The 18,224-nt window shown below is 33.5% G+C and overlaps 1 long non-coding RNA gene across 2 annotated transcripts; it reads right to left on the reverse strand.

Moving 5' to 3' along the window:
• Positions 1-14,578: 14,578 nt before the first annotated feature.
• Positions 14,579-16,029, reverse strand: LOC145095033 (uncharacterized). 2 transcript variants are annotated; one of them, XR_013703679.1, is made up of 3 exons: positions 15,657-15,989; positions 15,332-15,474; positions 14,579-15,222 (listed from the first exon to the last, which is right to left on the reverse strand). It is a non-coding gene; the product is annotated as an uncharacterized LOC145095033 (long non-coding RNA). The 2 variants fall into 2 exon arrangements; XR_013703678.1 differs by having other exon boundaries at positions 15,332-16,029.
• Positions 16,030-18,224: the final 2,195 nt, after the last annotated feature.

The following is an 18,224-nucleotide window of genomic DNA, read 5'->3' on the forward strand; positions in this document are numbered from 1 at the left end:
GGAAGAATTAAACTTTAAATTTGCGAGATGCGGGGATCGATGATCGGGAGTTTGTGGAAGCCTCGAGTGATTTGGAGAGGCTAATTGAGATTAAAATGAAGAAATCTTACATAAAAATGGGCTAGAAGATGATTGGGATCGAACTGGGCCAATGGACTAGCTGTGGGGGCCCAAGACATGAAGGAGCCCCAAAACCCGTCAAAGTTACGCGGCCCGCGTGGATTCTTGAAAGGGGCAATTTCGGTTCTATATTGGGAAGGTTGGTGTGCCTCTTCAGCCTAATCTTTTACATTCGATTTGGAGGCATTATCTCTGGAGTTTTGGAGCAATTTGAAGGCCAAAAACCTTGAAGAACTTCATCTTTTCTTCTCTTGATTCTTGTCAAATGTTTGGTACAATCTTAACTAACTTTGTTTTCTTGAGTTTAGCCATGCTTGGCTAAACAAATCTTGGTTGACTTTTGTTGAATCCTTTGAACTTTCGTTGAATAATTAAGAATCCATGAATTTGTGTTTGAATCTTTATGAAAATGTTTTGTGTTTTAACATCTTATCATTGCTTGTATGTTTTTATTCATGAGTTTAAATGTGTTTGCGGTGATTAGTTGGCTAATTTCTTGATTAAGTAAAAGATCTTCAAATTAGCAAGCAACAAGTGATTCTTGTGTAAGTTTTACTTCACACAATCATAAAAACATTTTCTCCTATATGGTAGTGGAAGCTTTTAACTCCTCTTGGATTTGGTGACTTTTTGGTTCTTAATGCTAGTTGATTTTCACTAATTACATGCTATTTGGAATTAGTGACTTTGACTAAGGAAATTGTTATGAGCTTCTCTATCCATTTCAACAATTAAGAAAAGTCTAGGTAATCTCAAGCTCCTTGGATTACTATAGCCAAATTAAGGATTTAAATCAAAGTATTGCACTATTGGATTCTAATGACATGTTCATCAAAAGTCAAAGTTTGGAAACTTTAAGTCAACCATCTCTCCCTTATTGATTTTACATCAAACTCTTATTTTTGTTGAAATTGTCTATTTAAATCATAGTTAATTCTAGTTTGTTTCAAGTATTTCAAAACACCAAAACCCCCATTTTTAATTTATTGTCATTTTCCAAGTATTTTTACAAAGAGATTTTTCATAGAGTTATTAAATTGAACCAATCTCCGTGGATTCGATCCCTTTACCACTATACACTATTTTAGTGTGTAATATTTAGGGTTATTAATTTTGTTGGCCTCGACAACCACCAATTTTACAACACAAGTTTACACAAATGACACTAAATACTTATGAACTCAACAGCATTTATGCTGATACTCTCTTTCAAAATAACTTGTATTATCAGGGAACCAGTAGATAGGTACACCTATGCAACTTTTGAGAAGACGAAGTGGATTCCAGACTCGTCAATATTTTGATTATACATTTTTAGTGTCACTTAAACTCCACCAACAAACACACATGTATTTAACTATTCTATTAATGAAATGGATGTTGTTGCTTGTTTTACAATTATGCTTTGTTATGATACTGCACATGACGTCTTCTACCCCCGAATGTTTCCGCCAATTCGGTTTGGGGGTGTGACAAATTGGTATAACTCTGTAGAAAGAGACTCAAAGCTTCTCTTCAAGGGTGTTTACTAAATCTACAAAGAAAAATAAATTTCAGCAAGAAACACATAAATATAACTCCAGGATTTACAAAAGACGTACATGCCCTGCACTACTCATCCTCATCATTGGTAACATAACATTGTATAGATTTTGAACTTGTTAAAGTTTTCACCTGAAGTATCATTTGCTGAATTTTCAACAGCCAGATGTGACGGTGAGAATGTTGATGATGTCATCACACTGCATTGTATAGATCTTCAGCTTTCTTTTTCAAAAATTTACCATTTGACCCGTTAGGTGTATACAATTTATTGGTGAATTTATCGGGACAAAAAAACAACAAATTCTCCAAATTCTGTTCCATAAGAACCCCTGATGACTGAACCTGACATTTTGAAAAAACAATAATCTCATTATTCCAAATAAACATTAATAATAAATAAATAAATGGGATAATGACTTAAAAGGGTAACTTATTTCTCGATTTGTAGAAAGTTAGTCACGGAGTTTTTTTTGTTCATATTTTCCCATTGAACTTGTTGAACCGTTTAAAAATATCCTTATGACCTGCTATAGAAGGTATAGCTGGTTTCCGACATATCTGGCAACTTCGGCGATGCTCCGTTCATCTTCTCCGGCGAAACATTATTTTTCCGGCTACAAGTGAAAACTCATTTTCTCCCTTTAAATCATTGTTCATCTGCATCTTTTTTTGTAAGTATTTCTTCAAATATCATTTTGAATCAGATAAATACAAAACCCCAGATTAGATAAACACAAGAACCCCATATTAGTTGTTTCTTCAAACTCAAGAACACCAGGTCAGATAAGCACACACACATGATTTTCAAAACAAACATAAAACCATACCTATTGTTTGTTGGATAAGGTGTCTAAGTCCATAACTTATTTGGTATATACTTGACCCGACCCGACATGGTCCATTTGGGTTGCACTTCACCCAAACGATTTATGGATAATATTATGAGAATTATATACTTATGGTTTATTAATATATTATAAGTTATACTATATTAATATGAAGTCATGTTATTTAATTAGTTTTTAGTCTTAAATTAATTATAAATTAATTTAGTGATTAAAAGGAAGACTAATTAAATCATGGGCTATTATATTTATATAGTGTGGGCTAACACTCATTTGGAAATGGGCTAAGCTTATATGGAAGTCCATGGATGATCCATGGAGATTTTAACCCATGGATCCTTGGAAAGGAAAAGACATGGGTTATTAGGGTTTTACCCTAATCATGCACACTATATAAACAATCTTATGTTGCATGAAATTGCACTCTAGTGTGTGAAAAAGGACGTGGCCGATTTCTTGAAGCAAATTATACACTTTCATAAGTTTTCCAAGTTTGTGGTGATTTGTGATTCCACTTGAGGCATTCACATTATTGGTGCTAAGCTCTCAAACTCCAAGCAATCAATCACTATCAAAAGGTATGTCATTCTTCTAGTGTTTTATGATTCTAGTTCTTCATGTCATGCTAGTTAGGATGTAAACCTTGGAAATTATTTTTTGCATGTATATTAGAGAAAACATAGATCCAAGTTTTATTAGTTGCATGCACACTTAGGAGTGTTAGAATGCTCAAACCCCTACAGTGGTATTAGAGTCTAGGCTTGTTTTCTTAAATACTTGATGCAAATTGCTGAAAAATGTCGAAAATCTACATTCTGCACAGCTGACTCGCCGAGTCCTTCATGGAACTCGCTGAGTCCATGCATACATTCAACCAACTCGCCGAGTCAGTTCATGCACTCGATGAGTTGGCAGGCCTGAGTGTAGATTTTCGAGTTTTTGTGTTGGAATTGGTCTAGAATCATTACCTTAAACTGTTTTGAACTTATAAAACCTGTTTTTGATGTGGTAATGATGATGGTGGACCAATTTCAAAATTATAATCAAAGTTTCAAGTTTATATATGCTTATATGATTCTTGAAAATTGTGGATTATGAATGTTCATGAACTTATGAGTTTTGATTGATCATAGGAACTGTTTGCAAATTGTTTGATAGAATAATTCTTGATCTTTATGACATTGAATGGACTCTATAACTTGTCCTCAAGTTATGGAATTCCAAAAGTTTTTCTTTTAAATGTTTTTTTTAAGAAGTCATAAGTTACACTTTTAAAGAGTTTTTTCTAATAAATGTTTTGATGGACTCCATAACTTATCCTCAAGTTATGGATTTCCAAGAGACTCTTCATTAAAAAGTTTTAAACACTTAATTAAAACTCATAAGTTATGAATATCCAAAAGTTTTTGAATTGTTCAAAACTTGCCCTCAAGTTTTGGAATTTGTAAAGTCTCATACAAACTTTAATTCCATACCCTAGAAGTTTTAAAAGTTAAAATTCAACCCTTATACTATTATAAGATTAATGGTTAATATTTATATATATGTATAAGATTAAGTCGTTTTACCGTTAGTAGGCCTCATTCACGAAGTCGGTCTATAACGGGGGTATAAGGTTGTTGCCTATAAAATGGCAGCTTAATGGGTGTCCACTCTCACCCACCGCTTCGTTGATCGGTGGAGGGTCGTTAGCCAAACGGGTATGACAATGACTTCAATTCTCATTAAAAGTATAATGATTATAATAAAGTAACTAAATATTTTTTTAATTCCCAATCTTAGTTACTTTAGGAAAAATGTGAACATGGTGCTAATCCATGAATTCAAACTTTGTACCTTACCAAGTCGTTAGTGGAGCGTGTGTGGTTAACTGGCACACTAACTTGGACTAGTAAAGATCACAAAGGGTGAGTTAATGTTTATCATAGATCGGTGGAGCGCGTGTGGTTAACCGGCACATTGATTATGTGATAATATTAAGGGTACCAAGTGAATTTGCATGGTTATTCACACCTTGTTTTGTGATACTCGGCATCCCAGTCGCAAACCTTGAGAGGGAACAATCGAGATTGAAACATGCCATTGAAAAGTTCAATGAATCTCAAAAGATCTAGGAGTTTCAAATCCAATTAAAAACTAATAAATTATTTCGTTTTTCATGGTGGAAATTGGTGAATCGTCATTCGCCTACCTTCAAATATTTTATAGCTTGGATTACGGCATCCCTCTTCCAAGTTATAAAATATTGTGTTGGGTCCTAGCCTTAATATTTCATATTGGGTGTTAGATTAAGGATTTTTGAATCAACTAACTTGCTTATCTCCCATTATAGATGTCTGGTTCAGACAACTATGATCTTCCTAAATCTCTTGGAACAAGCTTTCCTCTTGAAGATGATGTCCCTCAACATCAAGCTTCACTTCCTCCACCTCCTCCATTTATTCTTCCTGACCCACAAGCTCGAAGACTTGAAAAGTTCAAGATCACTCAAGCCCTACTGGCAATGAAACATAAAGATGGAAACCCTGTGTGTACTCATGTCTTAGAAATGAAGTCACACATTGACAGGTTGAGAATGTTAGGTGTCGATATCTCAAGGAAGTTGACTTGGTTCTTCAGACACTTCCGGAGTCATATAGTGAGTTCATTAAGGACTACTATGTGACAGATCACAACATGACTCTTATTGATCTTTCTTATTTTCTCATTGCTGCTGAATCAGAAATGTTTTGGCGCACTAGAAAAGTAAATATTGGTGAAAGATCAAATTCTCAAACTTCCATGGACATGGATAATGGTAACATTGGAAGTCCAGAAAAGCTTTCTCTTCCTAATGGAAAGGGATCGGCCATACTCAACTCGGTTGACCAAATGGTAAAGAGAAAGGATAAGTCTGAGATAGTCTCATGTGCCATTACCAAAGGGTCCATATGTTTCATTGCCAAAGGGAGGGACACTGATTGCGAAGCTGCCATATTTACCTGAAAGATCATAAGATTGATCAAGTCAAGAAGTTTGACTCTACTTTAGTTAAAGTCCACTGTCTAACTCTATTAAGTTCCTATTTGGAGATTCTTATTACATAATGTGAGTGGGTCACATGTTGATGTTTTTAAGAATCAAAGAAAAGATAGGAAGCTTAAAGGAAGTACATGCTGATTCTGATTGCGAAGATGAGTTTCGATCGCATGGTTCGGTGATCAGAATTTTGAGCTGTTGCTTAAGAGTTATGATATATTACTTAGGAATAGATAACAACAAGGTTTTCATATGGATTGTAAGGATAAGTTTTTCCACAAAGTTTTTAAAATAATAAAAAAATGTTTTAATTTTATTTATTTTAAAAATATCCTCACAATGGCATTTGTGAAAAATTGTTGCTTATATGTTTCTAGTAATAGCAATATTGGAAAGTGGATTTGATTCTCTCGTTTGTGGTAGTGTCAGAATTTACCAAATGAGGAAAGGTTCTGATCACCCAAGTTTCAAATGGACCGAAACTTGGAATCATACAAGCTGTATTGTATGACGGATGAGAATTTTCATCTTTGGAAAATTAAGACTAATTCCTTATGTGAACAAGGATAGGACTAAAGGGATCGGGTACACTGGGTGTGTGCTGGTCAAGGTCCACCACAAAGATCGATTCGTCATGATTTACTAAAAGTTTAAGTATAATTCTATAATATTGAAAATGTTTTAATGTATGGCAGAACGGATGAGAAGAATCAAATTTGGCAGAGAGATAAAAGTTTCTCAAATCTGAAAAGAAGGGAGAGTACTTTAGTATCATGTTTTATGATCATCTTAATGATTTTGAAACCGTATCACAATTTGATCCTCTAAGGACATCTTAGTGTATTCTTATGGCTGAGAAGAGGAGTCATGAATTGTTGGAATGGTTAAAATCAAGAAGATGAATCATACTTCGTTCCAAAACAATTCTTAGAGTAATACTCCAAGATTATAACCTTGAGAGACATAAAGTAAGGTTTAAAACACTTATCAAATATAGTGTAAAATGTTTTCTACTTCTATACATTTGAAATTGGTAAGTTGTGATGTCTTGGATAAGACAAAGACCAACTAAGACCAATTGTGTGAAGTGTTTATCTTGATAAGAATCCGCACTATCCCTTGAATATTTGTTTTGTCAAGGAATGGTCCTTGACTAGGGAAACTTATATGTCAAGAGGACAGTGGGAGTCTTAAAGATCCTGAAAGGATTTCGAGATTTAATCAAGAGTAAAACCTGAGTATTATCACTAGCACACGACTTAAGGTTTGCAACCTATTAAGTTGACATAATTCTTGTTTCTGTGTCTGTTCCTATTAAGTTGACTATGCCTATGAGTTCTGTTAGTTCTAAATTGTGAGCATAACAGCTTGGAAGCATTGGTGGGCCTTGTGCTACTAGGTGACAAGAAATTAAGATTTAACAAGTTCAATCCATGTAAGGCTGAATTTGTCACTAACCTTGTCTTGTGATTATGGTTTTGACAAATTCACATGGATATGAACTCATACACCATAAAATCTAAGTGTCATAAGGTTTGTCTCCGATTCATGAGAATGATGGTGGGGAAACACTTTCACTAAGTAGATTTTAAGTAGATAGCAATTATGTTATTTGCATTTTTAAAAGTCGTTAGTGGAGCGTGTGTGGTTAACCGGCACATTAACATGGACTTGTGAGAAATGGCAAAGGTCTAAACAATTGAGACTATGATTACGGCATCCCTTTTCATAGTTCTTGAAATTGCTTAGACACACATGTGAGCTATCTACGGAAGGGTGTATGAATCTAAATTTTAGAAGTCCAACCGATTTCTGAATACATGTCAAAGCTAGTGGGAGCATAAGTGTTATGCTAATAATCATCATGTTAGTGGGAGCATGATAATTATGATTATTATTATTATTGCAAGCTAGCAATGTTAATTATAGAAAAACAAAAGTTTCAATTCGTGAAGTTGCAGGGGTTGAAAAATTGTTTTGCTATAATTAAGGGAGAGGAAATTATACTTCAATTCAATTCTAAAATCTTAGATTGAGATTTTAATCATCTTTAGTCAAGGATATATATATGTATTTTATGTTGGAATGGTTCAACTTAAAGAAATTATATATATATTACGTTATCAAAATACGATTATGACTACGACATCCCTCTTCATAGTTATATTTTGAAAACATGGAAAATAAAAAATTTTGTAGCAACAAATTGGTCTAGTATCATGTCTTTATGTGAGACATCATGAATCGTGTCCCATATGATTCAGATATAGGATCGATTGCATGTGCTATAATATTCATCCTTTCTAAATTTTCCAAATGCTCAGAGCATTGAGAAAGGAAAATTCTAGAATTAGATATGACTAAAGTGATTAAGTAATTGTCGAGGACAATCTGAGGTTCGCCAAAGATTGATTGCTCGGGGACAGTTGGAAGTAGGATATAAATTGTTGGAAATGACCATATTGACATATTCTTAAAGGAGGTAACTTTTGTTCAGAAATGATAGTCAAAATGGGACTATGGAAATGTCTCCATAGGTGGAAGTTATTCAATCTGTGTAAAGATTAGGAAAACCTTAATGCAAGAAGGATGTTCAAAGCAATGTACTTTGAATATGAGACTTTGTTTCCATAGAGTTGATCTCCTTTGGAATACTATGTAATGACTATTGACAAGTTTTGTAACTTTGTGCATAATCATTACAAGAGGAACATTGCATAAAAGTTTAAAATCTAAAAGTTTTTTGGTAAATGGTAGGAATTAGGAATTCTTACATTTACAATAAGGATTTGGGATTGTGAAATGAGCATCATTTGGAGTATGGCATAACTATTGTTTAGAAAAACAAAGTGTACATGCTAGGAGCATGGGACAACTGTTGTTTTTATTCAAGTATTTAGTTGATTATTTGAAACATTATACAATGAATAATGTGTAATCAATATGGTGATAAATAAAAGGTGGTTTTATTTATATTCAAAAGGGTTCTGAGACCATATTGGATTTAATTATTATTATGTTTCACTTTGCATGTTTTGACTTCCAGAATAGCTTAGTTATTCTTTCTGAATGACTAAGTTATTTAAACAATCCACAGTCGTTCATATGTTGGAAGTAGGTATGAATTAAGACTGTCATGAATCGAGTTTGTAGATGGCTAAATGTGTTTAGTCATAGCAATGGTTGCTACAACATTCATGAGTGCTTATAAGTTATGAGTATTGGAATTAACCCACGCTCACTTGTATCACTTCATGGAATTTATCTCGAGTGATCGTGAGACGGTAATATCATATAAGTCTTCAAACCTAGAGATATGAGTTGTTGCCTATGAGTTGGTTGTGCATTGATTGCACGAAAACGCATCAGTAACTTGATGTTATAAAACGTACCTTTGTGTATAATTCAACAAGTAGTAGAACAAGCATACGAGTCGAAGTTTATCTGTTCCTTCTAGAAATAGAAGCGATATCTGGGCCCCTTGATGATTTTGTTTTGACCTATGTATCGGGCCCGGTCAGAACTAAGTTGATGTGTTCAATTAAGTTCTTTGTCAAACAAATCGGAAATCGGGAAACAAACTGCTGGACAATAAGTACGACGTTCTTCCATGTATTTGTCCGGCTGATATCATGAGAACAGAGGATTATATGATCACTTATCTAAAATGGCGCTTCATAGTTCAACATAGTTTTCGAGAGCTACGATTGCTGGTTGGTTCCTGAAGTATTATAGGCAAATACAGTTATTAGACTTATCCAAGTGGGAGACTGTTGGATAATGTGTCTAAGTCCATAACTTATTTGGACTTCACCCAAACGATTTATGGATAATATTATGAGAATTTTATACTTATGGTTTATTAATATATTATAAGTTATAATATATTAATATGAAGTCATGTTATTTAATTAGTTTTTAGTCGTAAATTAATTATAAATTAATTTAGTGATTAAAAGGAAGACTAATTAAATCACGGGCTATTATATTTATATAGTGTGGGCTAACACTCATTTGGAAATGGGCTAAGCTTATATGGAAGTCCATGGATGATCCATGTGATGGGTTTTAGCCATAAGAACATCCTATGTGCTCATACAAACCCTAATGCTTGGATCTAGGTTTCTCTATTGTACATGCAATTCATCCAAGACTATAAACCCTAGATATAACATATGATAATCAATATAACATATAAATAAGGGTTTAGATCATACCTTGATTGTTATGTAGCAATAACAATCTCAAATCCTTCTTGTATTGGCTTTCGAAAGCTTAGAGTCATAAATGTCACTCCTCTAGTGGTTCACAAACACCAAGAGCAAGAGGATGAAGTGGAGAAGAGAAGGATGCTGCCCAAAACGTGTGGAAACCCTAGAAGGAAGCTTGGCCACGTTTTTGGGGTATATGGGTTCTTTAAATAGTGAGGCTATTAGGGTTATCTAACAAGGAAACCCTAATTTGGATGCTTAAGCCCTAAGCAACCCATGGGCTCCTTCCTTAAAGGCCTTGGGACGATTTCTAATGGGTTTCCCCATAGAATTCGTCCACTCCTTTAATATGGAGTCCATTAGCTCAATATTCAACTATCATACAATTGACAGTTCTAGTCCCTTAAGTTTAATTAATGTCTTTTAGTCACAAACTTAATTCTTATTAATTATTGACTAATATTAATTAAACAATATGATTTCACCTTTAATATATTATTCTCATAATATATTAATAAATCATAATTAATCCTATCTCTCCATAATTCATCCTATCAAGTTGCTTTGGTGAAGGCAACCCAAAAGGACCATGCACCATCGGGTCAAGTACATAACAAAATAGTTATGGACTTAGACACTAATCCAACACCATGGAGCTTTTAGCCCATGGATCCTTGGAAAGGAAAAGACATGGGTTATTAGGGTTTTACCCTAATCATGCACACTATATAAACAAGCTTATGTTGCATGAAATTGCACTCCAGTGTGTGAAAAAGGGTGTGTCCGATTTCTTGAAGCAAAGTATACACTTTCATAAGTTTTCCAAGTTTGTGGTGATTTGTGATTCCACTTGAGGCATTCACATTATTGGTGCTAGGCTCTCAAACTCCAAGCAATCAATCACTATCAAAAGGTATGTCATTCTTCTAGTGTTTTATGATTCTAGTTCTTCATGTCATGCTAGTTAGGATGTAAACCTTGGAAATTATTATTTGCATGTATATTAGAGAAAACATAGATCCAAGGTTTATTATGGTTGCATGCACACTTAGGAGTGTTAGAATGCTCAAAACCCTACATTGTTCTGTGTGTGTTTTCCAGAAACACGAAGACCAAAAATCGAACTCAAGAACAACCTTAAGTCAAGTTGGGGTTTTAAAACCCAGAAATTGATTTCCAAGAACAAAGAAGAAATAAATTTGGTGTGTTTTGAGTTCCTTGAAGACAAACACACTCAAATCGAGCTTGAAGGTATGACGAGTTCTTGAACACACTCAAACCCAGAAATCGATTTTCAAGATCTGTGTTCAAAACCCATCATGAAAACCCTCAAGTTCGTGTTTAAACAGATCGAAGGTATGTGTATGTGTGTTCATCTTGTGTATGTGTATTCATCTTCATCTATGTTAGAATTTAAAAACTACTAAATCAATTTCCACATCTGAACGTGAACTCGAAATCTAGGGTTTCAAGTGGGTTTTAAAAAAAATCAATTTCTTAAAAATAACTTTCCCGAAGGTCTGAGTTTGTGAGCATAATTTGGAAAGAATTCGACTTTCAGGTGGGTTCTTCATATATAAACTCGAAATCTACGCTTTTTGTGGTGAGTTTGTTCATAGTGTTCTTCAAATCTTTGTTTGGTTCATTAAGGTTTGTTTATAGTGTTCTTGAGAGCTTCTTAAGATTTAAGTTGGTGTGTGTGTTTGTGACATCCCCATTTTCACGGCCAGAAAAGACCGATATTGTTTATGCTTTATAAAAATAAGAGTACATTTTTAATAAAAATGTTGTGGAATTTGTACCCAGTAAAACATGATAAATACGATATCAAAGCATTTCCGAAGAAATGTATTTTTATTCATTTAAAACGTTGGGATGTCATCGTCAATACAGAAACATAAGCATAAACAGAACTTACATTCATTATCACAAGTGATTTATATATCCTTAATCTCTCAATGTAATGCGACTTCATATCAACACCTGTGATGTAAATAAACTGAGTGGGTCAGGTTGGGAAACCTGGTGAGTACATAGGGTTTTCAACCCACAATAATATAATTATTATGTTTAAACATCAAACAATCAACCCAATTACCCATCCTCATTATCTTCCTTACTCTTAAGGGTCTACCCTAAGAGTTATCTATCCTGCATTTGTTCATTTTGAAGTCCCTTGCTTCCAGGGTTTATAAGACAGACACTAATTCCATAGTTGCTAAAGTTCATTCATCAGGTACTAAATCCGTAGCTACCAGTGTAGGTACTAAGTCCATAGCTACCAATGTTTATCTAACAGGCACTAAGTCCATAGCTGCCAGGTACTAAGTCCATAGCTACCAACGTTTATCTAACAGGCACTAAGTCCATAGCTGCCAGGTACTAAGTCCATAGCCACCCACGTTTAGCTAATAGGTACTAAGTCCATAGCTACCAGTGTTTGTCCAATAGGCACTAAGTCCATAGTTGTCGATGTTATTTATTAGGTACTAAGTCTATAGTTGCCAATGTTTACTCACATCATCTTTTATCTCTCATTATTCATCTACCCATGTCATACCCAACAAATTTGTAAATATAAAATACATATACAATTTAAATCATTTAAAACATGTATAAAATCATTCATCCAACTTAGATAACAAGTATACAGACAATATGCACACATATCACGTAATTTATATAAAATACTTCATATCTATGTGTAAGATGAAAGTAACTATGCACTCACTTGAGAAGGTGGTGACTCGGTACTCGAACAACGTTTCGTTTACTTTAAAATAACTTCCTTCGACGAAACCTAGTATTATTACCACTAGATTTTAGTCTAATATTTACCGTGACTAATTATTAGTTTTATTATTATTATTTTTATATAAGCGTTTAAACAATACTTTCCAACCACTATGTACAGACAGGGTTAGACATAAAACACTGGAGGGCAGGACCATTTTGGCATATAGCACTTCTGAAATCCAACAACCCTATGCGGCCCTATAAACCAGATTCCCCGTACCGCGAGTAGTTAAAAAGATATTATAACAACACTTATATAAGTCATAATAATAGCTCAAATATTTATTATAAGTTCATAATAACAATACTAATTTTAAATATAAGCTATACTAAAATAGGGTAAACATAACTTACTTACAAGGGGGTTTTAGTTAGGAGTCGGGCTCTGCAGGGGCAGAACATTATCGCTGAATCTTTCTAAAAAAGATTCGTGCAGCGCTTCAGCGCTCACCTTACTATACTAAAATTACAGAAAGAGAAGTCGAATCACGAGGGACCGAAATGTTCGGGGTATAAGAAGAGAAAGACTCTTGAATCAAGAGAATGATATAAGAAATATGAGAGCCCAAGACTCTTATTTATAGTAATTGGATTTACAAAAACTACCCTCTATAATTACTTAATGACCTTATAGTTATATAAACGACTAAATACCCCTTCATAATACTATTTTAAATAGATTTAACGATATGTGTACTAAACTAGTGTCGAAATTACTCAACACTAGTCTTATAATGACCGCATCGTCGATATCTTTCTAATGATAGATACATATATATATATATATATATATATATATATATATATATATATATATATATATATATATATATGTAAACGTATATATAATTTATACTTTATTTTAATACGTAAATATGCTATTATAATTTATAACTCGTTCATACGAACTCCGTTTTTGACGTTCTTTATATCCACACGTAGGTATTTACGAGTACTACAACTTTCATTTAGACCCCGTCGGCTAATTCTCATTCTATCTCAGATTTGCAAAACTGTATCGAATTCGCTGCGCTCGAAGAGTAGGGACTAAGTTTCGTCCATATATTTAACATACGAGCTTTATTCTCGACATTATTTATATCCCCGCATTGGTAAAAACAAGATCTAAAACATTCATTTAGACTCCGTTGGCTAATTCTCGACCGATCTCAAATTTAACAGTAGAAGGAGATTAGACTCTTAAATGACCGCGAAGAATTCGTAACTCCTTCATATGGACTCCGTTTTCGTCTGTCTTTTTATCGTTGAGTTCCTATTAATGAGATATTCAACTCTCATTTAGGTCGCGTAGGCCGAAAACATCTCGAACTAAAATTCGAGTTTCGGGCCGTGCACAACTATGCCAAATCTTAGAAAATTCATAACTTCGTCATACGAAGTCAGATTTGGTCATTCTTTTTATGGACGATCTCGGTTTAACATATACTACAACTTTTGTTTAGATCACTAAGGCTAAAATTTCCTTTATCAAAAATTCACTATTTACGTCTATCGGCATCGTGCCGATTTTGCCGTAAAACTTCGACGAGCCATAACTTCTTCGTTAAAACTCAGATTTCGGCGTTCTTTATACGTACGGAGCCCTTGTAACATATACTACAACTTGGTTAAGATTAATCCTTCTAAATAATCTTCCATCAAAAATTCATTTTTGATGCTCATCGTCTCTAAATTGACTAGCCCGGATCTATGGGCGTTACAGTGTTAGATCAGAAATTGCAACCCCTATTTTCACAAATTAAAAATTATTACATCGATTTTGTGTTTTTCTAGATCTATCATGGATGGACTTGTTTTACAAATCTGTATATGTATTAGATAAACATGAATCCAGAATTTAATGTGTGTGATTTTAGAAAAAAAGAAATGGGTTTTTAATTTTAGCCGAAAAAATAATGTTTCACCGGAGAAGATAAACAGAGCATCGCCGGAGTTGTCAAAGACGCCGAAAATCGGCTATACCTCTGATAGCAGGTTATAAGGATACTTTTTGAACAGTTCAACGAGTTCAATGGGAAAATGTGAAAAAAAAAACTCAATGACTAAATGTTTACAAAACGAGAAATAAGTTACCATTTAAGTCATTATCCCTAAATAAATAATCCAACTATAAATACTCACTTTCAAAATGTCTCATCGACACCTTCATTTTCCCTACCTTCTGGATTCAAATTCTCTTTATCTTCACCGAATTCTCCCAAATCTTCTTCCTTCTTTTCATCAAAAACAACTTCTAACGAACAAGAAATCTCTATCTAAATTACAAAAAGACCCCTCTCCACTTTTTTTCCACATCTTTTATCATACAAACGCGAACACAAATCTCGGTTTTGTTTCTTCACAATATACGGTGTGCCTATAAAAGTCTTGGCGGCACTTTTTAGCACCGCCTCCGGACTGGCGGTTCATGGTGATTCCCATTGAGAGAATTTGTCTTCTTCAGCTCACCAATCACTCAATAAAGTCTTAACAACATAAAGATGCACACACAAAAGTTCACAAATCATGAGTTCATCTTATTCTTTTAACTTTAATCAATCATACCAACAAAAAATTATGAGGATAATAAGCGTGTATTTTGACATAACCTAAGCTCTTCTAAAGCCTGTGAAATTGCACCAAAAACACCTCCAAGTATACCGATTCTTTGCTTTCTTTGTCAAGACCTGAAAATTGAACACACTACGAACCCTAAGCCAAGTATGCGTAACCAATTTCTTGAACAAATCAATAGAAAGAGAAAACAGTGCAGAGATGAAGAGTGAAAAGACTTACGCCAACACTTTCTAATATGTTGACGATGTCGTAAATTCGCTGCCTCTGAACACCTGTGGGGTTTTCCAAGATTGATAGTCGATGTTGATTCATCATCATCTATTCTTCTTGATACCTACGATCCAAAACAACACAACGAAACCCTAGACAGAGAGATGAAAGAGGTCACAAAAATCCAAAACATAACCCCCCATTAGACGGAGCATCAACTCCAAATTCACAGATAGAAAGAATACAGGGGTGATCTACTGGAGCGCGTAATCTCATCTAAAGAAATGGGATGCAGGAGAAAGTGAGTATATGTTTTAAAGCTTCGTGTACATACCAGATTTCTTTCGCTCCTTTGGTTCCTAAAATTCATGTATGGAGTTTGTGGCTGTGGTTGTGGCTGATGGCTGTTATAGAGTCCGAAGGAAGGTCACGACAGGAAAAATACCTGGAGCAAGGAGAAAACGGGTCAGTCTAGAACGGTGGTGAAGAAGAATCGGAAAGCGGCGGAGACAAAGAGTAATGACTCAATGGTGTGGTGGTTGTGTCTAGAAGTGTCGTTCAGAAATGGAGGGATCTAGAAAAAATTTCTTGGGAAGCACAGGAACCGAGGCAGAACCGATGGGGGAGGCGTGGGAATGACATGTATCACTGGCCATCCTTATCCTTAAACGACCCTTAATGTTTAAAGGGATTAAATTGACAATATTACAAACTTTAATGCCAAAAATCTAAACCACTAAAAACTATGAAAACTTATGGACCATTTCTACCAAACAATTGTTCGGTTAGGTTCATTTGAGACGGCCTAATTTTATAAGATTGTGAGACATATTCTTTTATTTTTTTTAAAATTTTTTTAGTTAATTCAAGTTCCGAAAATAATATTTAAAAAAAGAAATTTTTGATTTTTCCATTTATTTTGTATTTTAAAATTATTTTTAGAATATGTACAGTGTAATATTCTATTTAGAATATTTCACGTATTTTTCAAAAAAAATAGATTTTTTTTAGTTAATTCAAGTTCTGAAAATAATATTTAAAAAAAGAATTTTTAGATTTTTCCATTTATTTTGCATTTTAAAATTATTTTTTAGAATATGTCAGTATAATATTCTATTTAGAATATTTCACGTATTTTTAAAAAAAAAACGGATTTTTTTTTATTTATTTTAGTTAATTCAAGTTCCGAAAATAATATTTAAAAAAAGAATTTTTGGATTTTTCCATTTATTTTGCATTTTAAAATTATTTTTAGATTTGGTCTTACGGTCTCAAAAAATTAGAATGGTCTCAAATGAACCTGAACCTATATATATATATATATATATCACGTGATTAATAATAATACATCAACAATTCAACACCCCCCTCAAGAGATACACGACTAGAGTTTTTTTTAAGGATTTATTCAATAGGTAACCTATGCGAAGTTAAAAATATTCTAAAAGTTTTTTCATTTGATAACCTTCACATATTTTGTAAATTTGCAAGATCAATAGACAAAGAAATTTTCATTTACCTTATAGATTAATTAATATAGGTAGAATTTGGATCCATGAATAACCAGTGTGAAAATGGTTTTTTTTTTTTTTTTTTTTTTTTTTTTTTTGGGTTTTTTTAGTATGGTTTCACAGTTGGCATCAGGTTTTGACTCAAAGGTTAAGGAAAAAAAATGGAACTGGGTGTGGGATTCGAACTTACACCTCTTTACAATCATACTAACACATTAACTATCCGACCGGGCATGCAACATCAACTATACTTTTTATAATAGTATTTAAGGAAAATACAAAAGGAAATGTGGGTGGGACTTGAACAAGTATCTCTCATACCATCCATATTTAAATGCTTCATTATAGTTATTAAATAATTCAGTTTTGGTTTCTTTGTTACTGGTATTATTATTTCTATCTATGGCGAATCCAAGATTCAAACTCACGGGTGTCCAATTTGATAGATATCACAAAATAAAAAAGTCGAAATATTTTGGTTAACGGGTCAAATTCTTAATAATACTAGCTAATGTCTTGTAATTGTTCACGAGTTTTTATATTTTACAAACAATATATAAATATATGGTCGCTACTTGGTAATACTACGTAACATAATAAAACACAATAAAAAACAAATACGATAACAGGAAAAGAAGTAACCATTTTATATAATTTATATGTAAACAAAATATTAGTATGTTTTTATATTATGTAAAATCTATGATCTAACTAACTTAAACATCCCTTTCGTATCAGTCATGAAATTTGTGCATAATAATAATGTTATTTATGAGATACAAACTAAAAAAATATGATATACCGTTTTTCAAATTGTATACCCATTTTTTGTTTCAACTATCAAAATTAGGTTCCAATTTGTTAGTAGTTTAAGATTATGTCAAATTTCACCCCTATACTATGACTGTGATTAAAGTCGAATTTTTACATATTCTACCCACCTACAATATAATACAGCCGCTTTGAAACCATGTGCTCGCTGGTGACACAAGGGTTCTATTTTTCTTCTTTATGCAAATTATAGTTCAATACTTTATCTCAACAAAGTAAACACTATTCTACTTATCTCAAAAAAACAAAGAACAACCGAGTAAAGATTAATTTTAACGGTTATCTCAAAGAACAAAAGAGACAGAGAAGGAGACAAGTCAGTAGAGGGCTGAGGGACAGAACCACCAAGTAACAGAGGGCATATGAGAGAGGCAGCAGGCGGCCGAGGCTGGAGACTCACTTAGGACGGAAGAAGCCGAAGATTGGGAGGATGACAGCTGCGATATCAAGGTCCAAAGACCAAAAACATGTAAATTTTGTTTAATTTTAGGGTTTTCTTTTCATTTTCTCTTTTACTTATTTACCCAACTTCCATATTTTTTTACTTATTTTTATAAACT

Source organism: Lactuca serriola, chromosome 1, assembly GCF_051521515.1.
Source record: "Lactuca serriola cultivar US96UC23 chromosome 1, Lser_US96UC23_V15, whole genome shotgun sequence".
Taxonomy (NCBI): Eukaryota; Viridiplantae; Streptophyta; class Magnoliopsida; order Asterales; family Asteraceae; genus Lactuca; species Lactuca serriola.